The sequence below is a fragment of the Vulpes vulpes genome, chromosome 7 (genome assembly GCF_048418805.1).
Source record: "Vulpes vulpes isolate BD-2025 chromosome 7, VulVul3, whole genome shotgun sequence".
In the NCBI taxonomy this organism is placed as follows: Eukaryota; Metazoa; Chordata; class Mammalia; order Carnivora; family Canidae; genus Vulpes; species Vulpes vulpes.
In genome coordinates this window covers 7,311,187-7,327,416 of record NC_132786.1, presented here as the reverse complement: position 1 = coordinate 7,327,416, position 16,230 = coordinate 7,311,187, and the positions used below count along the sequence as shown (strand labels likewise).

The 16,230-nt window shown below is 48.6% G+C and overlaps 1 pseudogene; it reads left to right on the top strand.

The window, feature by feature from the left end:
• The first annotated feature begins 15,005 nt into the window (after positions 1-15,005).
• On the top strand, positions 15,006-15,836 carry LOC112907046 (uncharacterized; annotated as a pseudogene).
• The last annotated feature ends 394 nt before the right edge of the window (positions 15,837-16,230 follow it).

Below are 16,230 nucleotides of genomic sequence, written 5' to 3'. Positions count from 1 at the left end.
AAGAAAGAAAGAAAGAAAGAAAGAAAGAAAGAAAGAAAGAAAAGAAAGAAAGAAAGAAAGAAAGAAAGAAAGAAAGAAAGAAAGAAAGAAGGAAGGAAAGAAAGAAAGAAAGAAAAAAGCAACTGACTGAGAAACCTCCTTGAGGCAGCTGGGCATGGGAAATCCTCCACAGCTGCCCCGGTACATTTGGTCCTGCCACGCCAGACCAAGACCAGCTCTGGTGACGCTGGTACAGGGCATAAGTGAGAGAGGAAATGTGAGCTGTGGAAGTAAACAGGGCACGGACTTCACCAGCAAATCCTCACCAGGTGCCAGTACAGGAATCTGAGCAGAGAGACATCCAGTCCTTCCAGTCAGGTGCTGCCATGGGCTGCAGGCTCCTCTACTGGGTGGTCCTTTGTCTCCTGGGGGCAGGTGAGTCCTGAGAACTCCTGGGACATCTCTGTCCTCAGGCTTCTGGCTTTTTACATGGTACTGCTTCCTAAACACTCTAACTGTGGTTTCTTGCTCCCACAGTCCCCATGGACACTGGAATTACCCAGACCCCCAAACACCTGGTAACAGGGCCTGGGAGGAGAGTGACCCTCAAGTGTGAACAACATCTGGGCCATGATGCTGTGTCCTGGTATCAGCAGAGCGCTCAGAAGCCACCGAAGCTCATGTTTGCCTACAGCTATAAGGAGCTCCTTGAGAATGAGACTGCCCCGGTCGCTTCTCACCTGAGTGCCCAGACAGCTCCAGGCTCTACCTTCACGTGGACGCCCTGGAGCCCGATGACTCTGCCTTGTATCTCTGTGCTAGCAGCAGAGACACAGCCCCACACAGCCAACCTCTCCCCGTGCACAAACATCCTGGGTCTAGCAGGGGGGCCATGGGACAACCGAGACTAGCTCAGCATCTCCTGTAGGGCCCCAGACAGAGATCCCAGAATCCCATGCAGCTTGTGCACTCAGGGGTCACTGCAGTGCTGAGTGCCCAGCGCAGACACACACAGCCTGGGGCCTGGCTCAGCCTTCTTCCAGTCTGTGCCCAGCTGCATGCAAGCCAGAGGGTCCGGCTCCAGTTGCTCCAAGCAGCCTCCAGGAGGCACATGGCCCTGGGGAATGTTTCAGGGGCCACTTTACACTCTGGCCACAGCAGTGCTGCCATGACCCCTGCCCACAGGCACCTTCCTCTGACTATTCCTTCCACCCCAGTGAGACCCTGGACCTCAGCCCCTGTCCCAGCTCCAAACAGGCTGAGCCCTTTTCCAGAACACCTCCTCCCCTCACCACCCAGCTCAGTCAGTTCCTACCTCTGAGGACAATAGTTTCCTCCCCAGATTTGGATCATTCTTTCCAGGTCATTGTCTGCTACATGTCCTGGGACTGAGCTCCCCAAGAGCCTCTCTTCCTCTCAGCTGTGACGCTTTCAGGCCTAATTCTCTTTCCTTCTGTCACTCTCATCCTATTTCTTCAGGTCTTCACATCCTGCCTTATCAGCCACAGAGTCCTCTGCCCCAGGATTGTTGCTCACAACGGGCAATAAGACTGGAAGGCCCCCTGACATTTCAGAGCAGGACTGCATCCTCGGGGCTGTCCTTGCCGAACCCCATGATTTCTGGCATTGCCCCTTGCCATGGTCCTCCATCCTGCACAGGCTAGGAGACAGCATGGGGTGAGCTGACCCCTGTGTCCTGGGGAGTCAGATGCCTGCACTGACACAGAGGCTCCCTCCTCTCTCCTGCAGGGGCGCCCCAGTGGGTGTAGCAGGAATCCCTCCACGGGGTGCAGAGGCCTGAGCTAGGAGAAGACTCATTCCTGCCCTGACTCTGCCATGGATTCCAGGCTCTTGGGAGACTTTTAGTCTTTGGTAAGCAGTTGAAATCTTAGGAATTTCTCATCTTGGACTTACCTGAGGCTCTTCTATACCATTTCCTTATTCAATCTCTGGCTTCTTTATCCTCCTACAGGACACACAGAACCTGAAGTCAAACAGACTCCCAGCCAGCTGGTCACAGATTGGGGGTTGAGAGTAATCCTGACGTGTGACCCCATCTCTGGTCACTTATACCTCCATTGGTAGAGGCAGATGCTGGGGCAGAAAGTGGAGTTTCTTATTTTATTCTACAAGGATACTCTCTTGAGAAGCCTAAACACTCAGAGATCAGTTCTCAGCTGGAAGGTCTGATGGATCATTCTCCACTCTGTAGAGCCAGCCCACAGATGATCTGTGTTTGAATGCTAGATATTCTAAGTGAAAAATGTTAGAGGTAAGATGACGGCTCTGGATGATGTATTATCTTATAGAGATAATTCCTTTTTGCTACACTACGACATCTTGGTGGGGGCAAGTCTTCTGAATCTGGTTGAAAAGTGAGTTGGATTTCAACCAAGCTTCAGGTTTGTGGATGGCTGTTCACCTTTGCGCCTAGTATGTGATCACTTAGGTTCCAAATGAAACGTCTGGAGTATTTTTACTTTACAGAAGTGTAATTTGCATGAAATAATACCCATTTCAAGTGTACAACTCTTGGAGTTTAAATATACTTAGGTACTACTCAACTATCACCACGATCCAGTTTTCTTTGTAAAGGTTCCCTTGTAAGCTGAGAGGGACCTTGAGGTAAGTACTTGGAAACTGCATGCATAAGCCCCACTAATCCAGCAATCATCTCGGGGTCTCCCTGGTTAGCATCATACAATCTAAACTGGAGAGAGACTTGGAAATTTTTTATTTCAGCCCATTGTTTTAGATGAACAAGTGGGAAGTCATATAGGGTAGTTTTTAACTGTGTTACTACTGACTATATCCTCACTTCTATATCTTATATTTAATATGCCTAGAGCAGTCTGTGATATTCTTTTTGTTCCTATCAGAATACAAGCGTCATGAGCATGAGAATATTGCCTTCCCTGTGCTTTGCACTAAATAACTATTCAATGAGAGCAAATAAGTAAAGCGTGCTGGAGTTCCTGGAAGGAGGGTGGTTGTTTCTGTTTGGTTCACTACTGTGTCTCGAGCACCTGTTCTGTGTTCAACTAAGAAAAAAATAAAAAGGAAAGCAAAACACCTGTGTTTGAAGAAGTTGACCAGTACTTGACAGTTAGTGTTGCCAAACAGTGTGTGTGGTGGGCGTGGGTGTGGGTGTGGGTGTGGGTATTAGCATATGTGCCTGCTGTCTCTGTGGCAGTAATAGTGTCTTGTTCTCATGCCTATAGCTCCTCCTGGCTTGGCCTTAGTAAGCCCTGGAGCCTGCCCAGGACACGGGGATCTGGGAAGTGCGCCTTGACGACCACGAGGAGGAGCCATGGCACCACCAGAACCCCTGAAAGAGGTGGTGGCCTGGGGCTACAGGGCTCCAATGAATAAAGGGGACAGTGGTTGTCAACAGGGGCAGTTTGGTGATGGTAGAGACATCTTGTTGTCCCAGCTGGGGTGGGAGAGCTACTGGCAGGTAGTGGATAGAGACCACAAATGCTGCTAAGCAGTGTCCACAACACAGAATTATCCAGAACAATACTGCAATATCTCTGAGGTTGAGATGCCTTAGGCTAAACATTTAGTTGTAAATTTGGTACCAAAAAAGAAGATGACCTGTAGACGGGTCAAGGACAGCAAAGTCATTGAGCCCAGGTTTTCCCCCACTCTCTTGCTGTCATTCACCTCTCCAACTGTTTGCTCCTGTCCCACAGGGACTGCTCATTGCCTAGCTGCCTCCTGCTCACTACATTGATCTGCCCCTCAGACAGAGAAGACCTTCACAGGGAATGGGGTTGCAGTATGGTCCCCCTCAAAGGGACTTATCATCACAGCTTGCTCCTAACATTCCTTCATGCATTTTAGTTGTCTGCAGCTGGTGCCTGTGGGAGACCCCACAGTGGTTCTTTTGTCCACAACTGAAGTAGCCAGGGGGGTGGTGGAGCACACATCAGAGATTCAGTGGAACCAAGATTTGAGAGGGATCTCCCTGCATTACTGTGGAGAAAGACGAGAAGATACAGAAAAGAGAAACTTGCCCAAATCTGAGTGGAGCCGGAACCAGGAGGAGGGTGGAGGTGGCCAGATGTGGGCCAGCCAAAACCCAGGGAGGCAGAGATATATTCCTGAGGCAAGAGATGTCCCATTCAAACTATCCCTAGATATTCCAAATTCCTTTGAAAAAGAGGAGAAATTAGCATGTCTTGAAAGGCTAAGGGCAGGAAATGAAGGAAGAGGAGAGGCCCACCATGGGGAAGTCATTCTGGGCTGTGACATCACAGGCAGCCCGCCTGTCAGGGCAGTGGAGACCTGCGACCTTCTTCTTACCACTGAGGACCAGACAGTGCCTGTCTCCACCATGGGCTCCGGGTTCCTCTGCTGTATGGTCCTCTGCCTCCTGGGAGCAGGTGAGTCCTTGGTCCAGCTGGCGTGATGCTATGATGCGTCCCTAAGCCTGTTCATCATGTGGCCGGCAAGAGCCTGCCATCTGGGACTGGTCTGAATTCTTCTCCTTTCCTTCTCAGCACCCCTGGACACAACAGTTTCCCAGACTCCAAGATACCTCACCGCCCACGTGGGATCTAAGAAGTTACTAAAATGTGAGCAAAATCTGGGCCATAATGCTATGTACTGGTATAAGCAAGACCTCAAGCAACTGCTGAAGATCATGTTTATCTACTTTAATCAGGAACTCAGTCTAAATGAATCAGTTCCAGGTCGTTTCTCACCTGAGACATCTAAAAAAGCTCATTTAAACCTTCATGTCAACTCCCTGGAGACAGGTGACTCTGCTGTGTATTTCTGTGCCAGCAGCCAAGACACAGCCCTGCAAAGTCACTACCTCCCTGTGCACAAACCCTCTGGCCCAGCCAGGAAGCTGTGGGGCTACATGTTCACCGGATCCTGAGGCTCCATTCACCCCCCAGGGGATCCCGTATTGGAATTTCCAGTCTGTAGTACAGGCTGCTCATATGCCTGATTGGACAGTTCTACCATTATTGTCACAGAAGTGTCCAGAATTCCAATTATCAGCTGGAGCAAATAAATTCACTGAAGTACTCAGGATTTCAGAAACAAGAAAGGACTTTGTCCCATGTGCTGAAGATCTTACATGGTGGAAGGAGCCATTCCTTGAATTTCTCTGCTGTACATTTGGGTGCCAATGGTACAAGCATTGTGACCGAATACACGCAATTCACTAAAAATAGTTGATGAGCAAAATCCTAGGGAGGAAATGAGGTAATGATGAAACTATCTAAGAATGTAAGGAAATTCAGATCATCACTGAGTTTGCTGAATAAAATATTCTTGGAGAAGCATGAAAGTTCTGGCAACAGGTGAACTAGAAAGACTGTGTTGGGGATAAGCCCCAGGAGGGGTAGGCTTGTGCTCTGCAGACTTCCTCCTTTCCAGAAGGATGACCAGGGCCACTCTTTCCAATTCAGATCCTGTGGCATCTTGAAGATTCCTGCCGCTCATGCAGTACCCAGGTGATGGAGGATATAATAGACCTTCAAAGGACTCTGGACACGAATCTCAAGGCAGTAGCTAGTCATGGGTCCTACCTGAATCCAGGTAGCATGAGCACGTTGGTTTTTGATACAATGGTGGTACAGTATGGATCAGAAGAGTGAGAGTGTGGGGATGGAATAATCGTTGAGGAGGCGTCTAAAATATTCTTCAGGATAGATGATGAAAGGTTTCTGGGGGGCTTGTGGACAATATACAAGTGACACCTGGAGTCTTTGTTCTTCTTTGAAGAGCATTTGGTTCAATCTCGCAGTTTTATTGTAGGAGTTGCTAGATTCTATTTCAGTGTTTCCCTCTCCGTTAGGGAGCCATGGCATGTGGTCATTATTACTAGTGCATGGCAGTTTTAGGGTCTCAGTGTGGAGTCACAGCACATTCTCTCAACCTACCTGGGTCTGAATGCCAGTGGCTTCTAGCTGCGCATCTTCTGAAATCTCTGCTCAGCTCCTCAGCCTAGTAGAACCTGTCCTCTCTCAGCTTTGGACTCCCAGGCTGTGCGTGAACATCAGGATGTAGCCAAGAAGAAAGAGGATTTCCTTACAAGAGTTCCTTTTCAGGACCCTGTGGCTAAATCCAAGCCTTCTTTGGCACTTTAGGCAACATTTATCATTATTATATACATGCATTGTTTATATCAATTTCCTTACCTGTTTCCCATTGTACCTCTTCGCTGTTTCTTCCTGTGATTCAGGTTGACCTTGCATCATTTTCCTTGCACGGGCACATCCCTAATTCAGGTAACTTAAAACTCACCTTTCAGCCTTCCACCTCTACCCCTTGCCTTGGGAAAGGCTTATGTTCAGTATTATTCTCAGTGCAACTGAGCCTTCACTTCCTCTTCTTGTTCAAGATATCAGTTTATTATATTATATTATATTATATTATATTATATTATATTATATTATATTATATTGCAATTGTTGGAATTTTGCTTTTCGGGAGCCAAACAATACAATAAAATTTTATTTACTCAAGTTTCTGCTCTTTCTTTGTGGAAGGGCCAGAAAGTATCTCTTTGCTACATGGTGTCCTGCATAATAGGCATAATCCTAGCTTTTCCACTAGGATTCCTTTTAGGATCCTGTGTAAGAATTGAATATCTCCAGCTTTAGTGATTTTGGAGTTCATTATATACCTTACGTGGTCAGGAGGAGAAACCAACTGCTTTGTTTAAATTCCAACCAGTGCACCCTCCCTTTTTTTTGTTTCAGGGGCTACATTGAAATCCTGATAAACTTTATTACATTAGAAAAATGAATAGAGACCGATTGTCCTAGATATATGCATGAATGGTAATATTGCTGACTTTTTTTTTGTTGTTGTTGTTAATTTAGATGCTTCTTTCCTATTCGGAGCTGCGCACATCTTGTACTCCTCACGGAGCCACTGACTCCCACCAATCCCCACCTGTCCTTTCCTCTGGTGAATGAGAACAGGCATCCTCTAAATTGCTACCATAGGGCTGCAATCTGGGAAATATGGTGCCTTGGTCACAAGGAGGCGATGTGGCTCCTTTGAAAACTGAGGTGGGGGTGATGGGAGGGAATGGGAGCTAATAGTGGAAGAACTGAGGAGGAAAGCTGGGCATTAGGGGCTCCATCCTTAGGTCAAGTGGGAGCATAGGTTGCAGATTCATCAAATATACTAAAAAAAATCATTTTCATATTGTTTCCGTTTGGTCCCACACAGATGACTTGTATTGCTCCCCTTGAAAATCCTGTTTGGTCCAAGCCCAGCCAAGCACTTTACCCTCAGCACTGGGGTCGAGGTTGGCTGATCCCTTGTCCCCTCAGCCACCCTTCCCAGTGCCTGGCTCCGGGATGGCAGCACACTCAAGTTTTTTGAATTGAGGGCATGGGCCCCAAAAGGAAGCACTCCCTTCCAATTCCCCACTCCACAGATATGGGCAAGATAGCTCCATGGAGCTTAGACCCTGAGGGAAACAACCTTTTAGATAATGACTACACAACTGAGAGGGAAGAAAGGAGGCTGATCAAAGAATAAAGGTCTCTCCCTTGAACAGTGTCCTTTGATGTGGATCTTGGAATGATGGGGAATAGAGACGGGGGCCCTGTAATCAGGACAGCAGCTAATAGCATGAGAGCAACTGGTAGACGGACAGCTCAACACAGTCACTTTGAATTCACCTTCGATCAGAATCTGCAAAAGGTATGGAAGAGGGAAGAAGAAATATCCTCTGGGGCTGGTGAAAATGACAGGGACAGTGACATCACAGGCAAATCACCAACCAAAGCCCAGGAGACCAGAGCCCAGCCCCTTCCCCAGGACACCCTAGCTAGATGATGCCCACAACATCTCTGACTGCACCATGGGCTGCAGGCTGCTGTGCTCTGTGGCTCTCTGTCTACTGGGAGCAGGTGAGTCTCAGTGGCCAGGTGTTGCCCTGGGACCTCAAGCAGTGTCCCTGTGGCCGCAGCAACACTCTTCTTTCTGGGTTTTGTCTAATTTTGTCCCTTTCTTTCAACAGTCCCCATGGACACTGGGATTACCCAGACCCCCAAACACCTGGTAACAGGGCCTGGGAGGAGAGTGACCCTCAAGTGTGAACAACATCTGGGCCATGATGCTGTGTACTGGTATCAGCAGAGCGCTCAGAAGCCACCAAAGCTCATGTTTGCCTACAGCTATAAGGAGCTCCTTGAGAATGAGACTGCCTCGGAGCGCTTCTCACCTGAGTGCCCAGACAGCTCCAGGCTCTACCTTCACGTGGACGCCCTGGAGCCCGATGACTCTGCCTTGTATCTCTGTGCTAGCAGCAGAGACACAGCCCCACACAGCCAACCTCTCCCTGTGCACAAACATCCTGGGTCTAGCAGGGGGGCCCTGGGGCAACCAAAACTAGCTCAACATCTCCTGTAGGGCCCCAGACAGAGATCCCAGAACCCCATGCAGCTTGTGCACTCAGGGGTCGCTGCAGTGCTGAGTGCCCAGCGCAGACACCCACAGCCTGGGGCCTGGCTCAGCCTTCTTCCAGTCTGTGCCCAGCTGCATGCAAGCCAGAGGGTCTGGCTCCAGTTGCTCCAAGCAGCCTCCAGGAGGCACATGGCCCTGGGGAATGTTTCAGGGGCCACTTTACACTCTGGCCACAGCAGTGCTGCCATGACCCCTGCCCACAGGCACCTTCCTCTGACTATTCCTTCCACCCCAGTGAGACCCTGGACCTCAGCCCCTGTCCCAGCTCCAAACAGGCTGAGCCCTTTTCCAGAACACCTCCTCCCCTCACCACCCAGCTCAGTCAGTTCCTACCTCTGAGGACAATAGTTTCCTCCCCAGATTTGGATCATTCTTTCCAGGTCATTGTCTGCTACATGTCCCGGGACTGAGCTCCCCAAGAGCCTCTCTTCCTCTCAGCTGTGACGCTTTCAGGCCTAATTCTCTTTCCTTCTGTCACTCTCATCCTATTTCTTCAGGTCTTCACATCCTGCCTTATCAGCCACAGAGTCCTCTGCCCCAGGATTGTTGCTCACAACGGGCAATAAGACTGGAGGCCCCCTGACATTTCAGAGCAGGACTGCATCCTCGGGGCTGTCCTTGCCGAACCCCATGATTTCTGGCATTGCCCCTTGCCATGGTCCTCCATCCTGCACAGGCTAGGAGACAGCATGGGGTGAGCTGACCCCTGTGTCCTGGGGAGTCAGATGCCTGCACTGACACAGAGGCTCCCTCCTCTCTCCTGCAGGGGCGCCCCAGTGGGTGTAGCAGGAATCCCTCCACGGGGTGCAGAGGCCTGAGCTAGGAGAAGACTCATTCCTGCCCTGACTCTGCCATGGATTCCAGGCTCTTGGGAGATTTTTAGTCTTTGGTAAACAGTTGAAATCTTAGGAATTTCTCATCTTGGACTTACCTGAGGCTCTTCTATACCATTTCCTTATTCAATCTCTGGCTTCTTTATCCTCCTACAGGACACACAGAACCTGAAGTCAAACAGACTCCCAGCCAGCTGGTCACAGATTGGGGGATGAGAGTTATCCTGACGTGTGACCCCATCTCTGGTCACTTATACCTCCATTGGTAGAGGCAGATGCTGGGGCAGAAAGTGGAGTTTCTTATTTTATTCTACAAGGATACTCTCTTGAGAAGCCTAAACACTCAGAGATCAGTTCTCAGCTGGAAGGTCTGATGGATCATTCTCCACTCTGTAGAGCCAGCCCACAGATGATCTGTGTTTGAATGCTAGATATTGTAAGTGAAAAATGTTAGAGGTAAGATGACGGCTCTGGATGATGTATTATCTTATAGAGATAATTCCTTTTTGCTACACTACGACATCTTGGTGGGGGCAAGTCTTCTGAATCTGGTTGAAAAGTGAGTTGGATTTCAACCAAGCTTCAGGTTTGTGGATGGCTGTTCACCTTTGCTCCTAGTATGTGATCACTTAGGTTCCAAATGAAACGTCTGGAGTATTTTTACTTTACGGAAGTGTAATTTGCATGAAATAATACCCATTTCAAGTGTACAACTCTTGGAGTTTAAATATACTTAGGTGCTACTCAACTATCACCACGATCCAGTTTTCTTTGTAAAGGTTCCCTTGTAAGCTGAGAGGGACCTTGAGGTAAGTACTTGGAAACTGCATGCATAAGCCCCACTAATCCAGCAATCATCTCGGGGTCTCCCTGGTTAGCATCATACAATCTAAACATGGAGAGAGACTTGGAAATTTTTTATTTCAGCCCATTGTTTTAGATGAACAAGTGGGAAGTCATATAGGGTAGTTTTTAAACCGTGTTACTACTGACTATATCCTCACTTCTATATCTTATATTTAATATGCCTAGAGCAGTCTGTGATATTCTTTTTGTTCCTATCAGAATACAAGCGTCATGAGCATGAGAATATTGCCTTCCCTGTGCTTTGCACTAAATAACTATTCAATGAGAGCAAATAAGTAAAGCGTGCTGGAGCTCCTGGAAGGAGGGTGGTTGTTTCTGTTTGGTTCACTACTCTGTCTCACGCACCTGTTCTGTGTTCAACTAAGAAAAAAATAAAAAGGAAAGCAAAACACCTGTGTTTGAAGAAGTTGACCAGTACTTGACAGTTAGTGTTGCCAAACAGTGCGTGTGGTGGGCGTGGGTGTGGCTGTGGGTGTGGGTATTAGCATATGTGCCTGCTGTCTCTGTGGCAGTAATAGTGTCTTGTTCTCATGCCTATAGCTCCTCCTGGCTTGGCCTTAGTAAGCCCTGGAGCCTGCCCAGGACACGGGGATCTGGGAAGTGCGCCTTGACGACCACGAGGAGGAGCCATGGCACCACCAGAACCCCTGAAAGAGGTGGTGGCCTGGAGCTACAGGGCTCCAATGAATAAAGGGGACAGTGGTTGTCAACAGGGGCAGTTTGGTGATGGTAGAGACATCTTGTTGTCCCAGCTGGGGTGGGAGAGCTACTGGCAGGTAGTGGATAGAGACCACAAATGCTGCTAAGCAGTGTCCACAACACAGAATTATCCAGAACAATACTGCAATATCTCTGAGGTTGAGATGCCTTAGGCTAAACATTTAGCTGTAAATTTGGTACCAAAAAAGAAGATGACCTGTAGACGGGTCAAGGACAGCAAAGTCATTGAGCCCAGGTTTTCCCCCACTCTCTTGCTGTCATTCACCTCTCCAACTGTTTGCTCCTGTCCCACAGGCACTGCTCATTGCCTAGCTGCCTCCTGCTCACTACATTGATCTGCCCCTCAGACAGAGAGACCTTCACAGGGAATGGGGTTGCAGTATGGTCCCCCTCAAAGGGACTTATCATCACAGCTTGCTCCTAACATTCCTTCATGCATTTTAGTTGTCTGCCTGTGGGAGACCCCACAGTGGTTCTTTTGTCCACAACTGAAGTAGCCAGGGGGGCGGCGGAGCACACATCAGAGATTCAGTGGAACCAAGATTTGAGAGGGATCTCCCTGCATTGCTGTGGAGAAAGACGAGAAGATACAGAAAAGAGAAACTTGCCCAAATCTGAGAGTGGAGCCAGAACCAGGAGGAGGGGGGAGGTGGCCAGATGTGGGCCAGCCAAAACCCAGGGAGGCAGAGATATATTCCTGAGGCAAGAGATGTCCCATTCAAACTATCCCTAGATATTCCAAATTCCTTTGAAAAAGAGGAGAAATTAGCATGTCTTGAAAGGCTAAGGGCAGGAAATGAAGGAAGAGGAGAGGCCCACCATGGGGAAGTCATTCTGGGCTGTGACATCACAGGCAGCGCACCTGTCAGGGCAGTGGAGACCTGCCACCTCCTTCTTACCACTGAGGACCAGACAGTGCCTGTCTCCACCATGGGCTCCGGGTTCCTCTGCTGTATGGTCCTCTGCCTCCTGGGAGCAGGTGAGTCCTTGGTCCAGCTGGCGTGATGCTATGATGCGTCCCTAAGCCTGTTCATCATGTGGCCGGCAAGAGCCTGCCATCTGGGACTGGTCTGAATTCTTCTCCTTTCCTTCTCAGCACCCCTGGACACAACAGTTTCCCAGACTCCAAGATACCTCATCGCCCACGTGGGATCTAAGAAGTTACTAAAATGTCAGCAAAATCTGGGCCATAATACTATGTACTGGTATAAGCAAGACCTCAAGCAACTGCTGAAGATCATGTTTATCTACTTTAATCAGGAACTCAATCTAAATGAATCAGTTCCAGGTCGTTTCTCACCTGAGACATCTAAAAAAGCTCATTTAAACCTTCATGTCGACTCCCTGGAGACAGGTGACTCTGCTGTGTATTTCTGTGCCAGCAGCCAAGACACAGCCCTGCAAAGTCACTACCTCCCTGTGCACAAACCCTCTGGCCCAGCCAGGAAGCTGTGGGGCTACATGTTCACCGGATCCTGAGGCTCCATTCACCCCCCAGGGGATCCCGTATTGGAATTTCCAGTCTGTAGTACAGGCTGCTCATATGCCTGATTGGACAGTTCTACCATTATTGTCACACAAGTGTCCAGAATTCCAATTATCAGCTGGAGCAATAAATTCACTGAAGTACTCAGGATTTCAGATACAAGAAAGGACTTTGTCCCATGTGCTGAAGATCTTACATGGTGGAAGGAGCCATTCCTTGAATTTCTCTGCTGTACATTTGGGTGCCAATGGTACAAACATTGTGACCGAATACACGCAATTCACTAAAAATAGTTGATGAGCAAAATCCTAGGGAGGAAATGAGGTAATGATGAAACTATCTAAGAATGTAAGGAAATTCAGATCATCACTGAGTTTGCTGAATAAAATATTCTTGGAGAAGCATGAAAGTTCTGGCAACAGGTGAACTAGAAAGACTGCGTTGGGGATAAGCCCCAGGAGGGGTAGGCTTGTGCTCTGCAGACTCCCTCCTTTCCAGAAGGATGACCAGGGCCACTCTTTCCAATTCAGATCCTGTGGCATCTTGAAGATTCCTGACGCTCATGCAGTACCCAGGTGATGGAGGATATTATAGACCTTCAAAGGACTCTGGACACGAATCTCAAGGCAGTAGCTAGTCATGGGTCCTACCCGAAGCCAGGTAGCATGAGCACGTTGGTTTTTGATACAATGGTGGTACAGTATGGATCAGAAGAGTGAGAGTGTGGGGATGGAATAATCGATGAGGAGGCGTCTAAAATATTCTTCAGGAGAGATGATAAAAGGTTTCTGGGGAGCTTGTGGACAATATACAAGTGACACCTGGAGTCTTTGTTCTTCTTTGAAGAGCATTTGGTTCAATCTCGCAGTTTTATTGTAGGATTTGCTAGATTCTATTTCAGTGTTTCCCTCTCCGTTAGGGAGCCATGGCATGTGGTCATTATTACTAGTGCATGGCAGTTTTAGGGTCTCAGTGTGGAGTCACAGCACATTCTCTCAACCTCCCTGGGTCTGAATGCCAGTGGCTTCCAGCTGCGCATCTTCTGAAATCTCTGCTCAGCTCCTCAGCCTAGTAGAACCTGTCCTCTCTCAGCTTTGGACTCCCAGGCTGTGCGTGAACATCAGGATGTAGCCAAGAAGAAAGAGGATTTCCATACAAGAGTTCCTTTTCAGGACCCTGTGGCTAAATCCAAGCCTTCTTTGGCACTTTAGGCAACATTTATCATTATTATATACATACATTGTTTATATCAATTTCCTTACCTGTTTCCCATTGTACCTCTTCGCTGTTTCTTCCTGTGATTCAGGTTGACCTTACATCATTTTCCTTGCACGGGCACATCCCTAATTCAGGTAACTCAAAACTCACCTTTCAGCCTTCCACCTCTACCCCTTGCCTTGGGAAAGGCTTATGTTCAGTATTATTCTCAGTGCAACTGAGCCTTCACTTCCTCTTCTTGTTCAAGATATCAGTTTATATTATATTATATTATATTATATTATATTATATTATATTATATTATATTATATATATATATATTGCAATTGTTGGAATTTTGCTTTTCGGGAGCCAAACAATACAATAAAATTTTATTTACTCAAGTTTCTGCTCTTTCTTTGTGGAAGGGCCAGAAAGTGTCTCTTTGCTACATGGTGTCCCGCATAATAGGCATAATCCTAGCTTTTCCACTAGGATTCCTTTTAGGATCCTGTGTAAGAATTGAATATCTCCAGCTTTAGTGATTTTGGGGTTCATTATATACCTTACGTGGTCAGGAGGAGAAACCAACTGCTTTGTTTAAATTCCAACCAGTACACCCTCCCTTTTTTTTGTTTCAGGGGCTACATTGAAATCCTGATAAACTTTATTACATTAGAAAAATGAATAGAGACCGATTGTCCTAGGTATATGCATGAATGGTAATATTGCTGACTTTTTTGTTGTTGTTGTTGTTAATTTAGATGCTTCTTTCCTATTCGGAGCTGCGCACATCTTGTACTCCTCACGGAGCCACTGACCCCCACCAATCCCCACCTGTCCTTTCCTCTGGTGAATGAGAACAGGCATCCTCTAAATTGCTACCATAGGGCTGCAATCTGGGAAATATGGTGCCTTGGTCACAAGGAGGCGATGTGGCTCCTTTGAAAACTGAGGTGGGGGTGATGGGAGGGAATGGGAGCTAATAGTGGAAGAACTGAGGAGGAAAGCTGGGCATTAGGGGCTCCATCCTTAGGTCAAGTGGGAGCATAGGTTGCAGATTCATCAAATATACTAAATAAAAATCATTTTCATATTGTTTCCGTTTGGTCCCACAGATGACTTGTATTGCTCCCCTTGAAAATCCTGTTTGGTCCAAGCCCAGCCAAGCACTTTACCCTCAGCACTGGGGTCGAGGTTGGCTGATCCCTTGTCCCCTCAGCCACCCTTCCCAGTGCCTGGCTCCGGGATGGCAGCACACTCAAGTTTTTTGAATGGAGGGCATGGGCCCCAAAAGGAAGCACTCCCTTCCAATTCCCCACTCCACAGATATGGGCAAGATAGCTCCATGGAGCTTAGACCCTGAGGGAAACAACCTTTTAGATAATGACTACACAACTGAGAGGGAAGAAAGGAGGCTGATCAAAGAATAAAGGTCTCTCCCTTGAACAGTGTCCTTTGATGTGGATCTTGGAATGATGGGGAATGGAGACGGGGGCCCTGTAATCAGGACAGCAGCTAATAGCATGAGAGCAACTGGTAGACGGACAGCTCAACACAGTCACTTTGAATTCACCTTCGATCAGAATCTGCAAAAGGTATGGAAGAGGGAAGAAGAAATATCCTCTGGGGCTGGTGAAAATGACAGGGACAGTGACATCACAGGCAAATCACCAACCAAAGCCCAGGAGACCAGAGCCCAGCCCCTTCCCCAGGACACCCTAGCTAGATGATGCCCACAACCTCTCTGACTGCACCATGGGCTGCAGGCTGCTGTGCTCTGTGGCTCTCTGTCTACTGGGAGCAGGTGAGTCTCAGTTGCCAGGTGTTGCCCTGGGACCTCAAGCAGTGTCCCTGTGGCCGCAGCAACACTCTTCTTTCTGGGTTTTGTCTGATTTTGTCCCTTTCTTTCAACAGTCCCCATGGATACTGGGATTACCCAGACCCCCAAACACCTGGTAACAGGGCCTGGGAGGAGAGTGACCCTCAAGTGTGAACAACATCTGGGCCATGATGCTGTGTCCTGGTATCAGCAGAGCGCTCAGAAGCCACCGAAGCTCATGTTTGCCTACAGTTATAAGGAGCTCCTTGTGAATGAGACTGCCTCGGGTCGCTTCTCACCTGAGTGCCCAGACAGCTCCAGGCTCTACCTTCACGTGGACGCCCTGGAGCCCGATGACTCTGCCTTGTATCTCTGTGCTAGCAGCAGAGACACAGCCCCACACAGCCAACCTCTCCCCGTGCACAAACATCCTGGGTCTAGCAGGGGGGCCCTGGGGCAACCAAAACTAGCTCAACATCTCCTGTAGGGCCCCAGACAGAGATCCCAGAACCCCATGCAGCTTGTGCACTCAGGGGTCGCTGCAGTGCTGAGTGCCCAGCGCAGACACTCACAGCCTGGGGCCTGGCTCAGCCTTCTTCCAGTCTGTGCCCAGCTGCATGCAAGCCAGAGGGTCTGGCTCCAGTTGCTCCAAGCAGCCTCCAGGAGGCACATGGCCCTGGGGAATGTTTCAGGGGCCACTTTACACTCTGGCCACAGCAGTGCTGCCATGACCCCTGCCCACAGGCACCTTCCTCTGACTATTCCTTCCACCCCAGTGAGACCCTGGACCTCAGCCCCTGTCCCAGCTCCAAACAGGCTGAGCCCTTTTCCAGAACACCTCCTCCCCTCACCACCCAGCTCAGTCAGTTCCTACCTCTGAG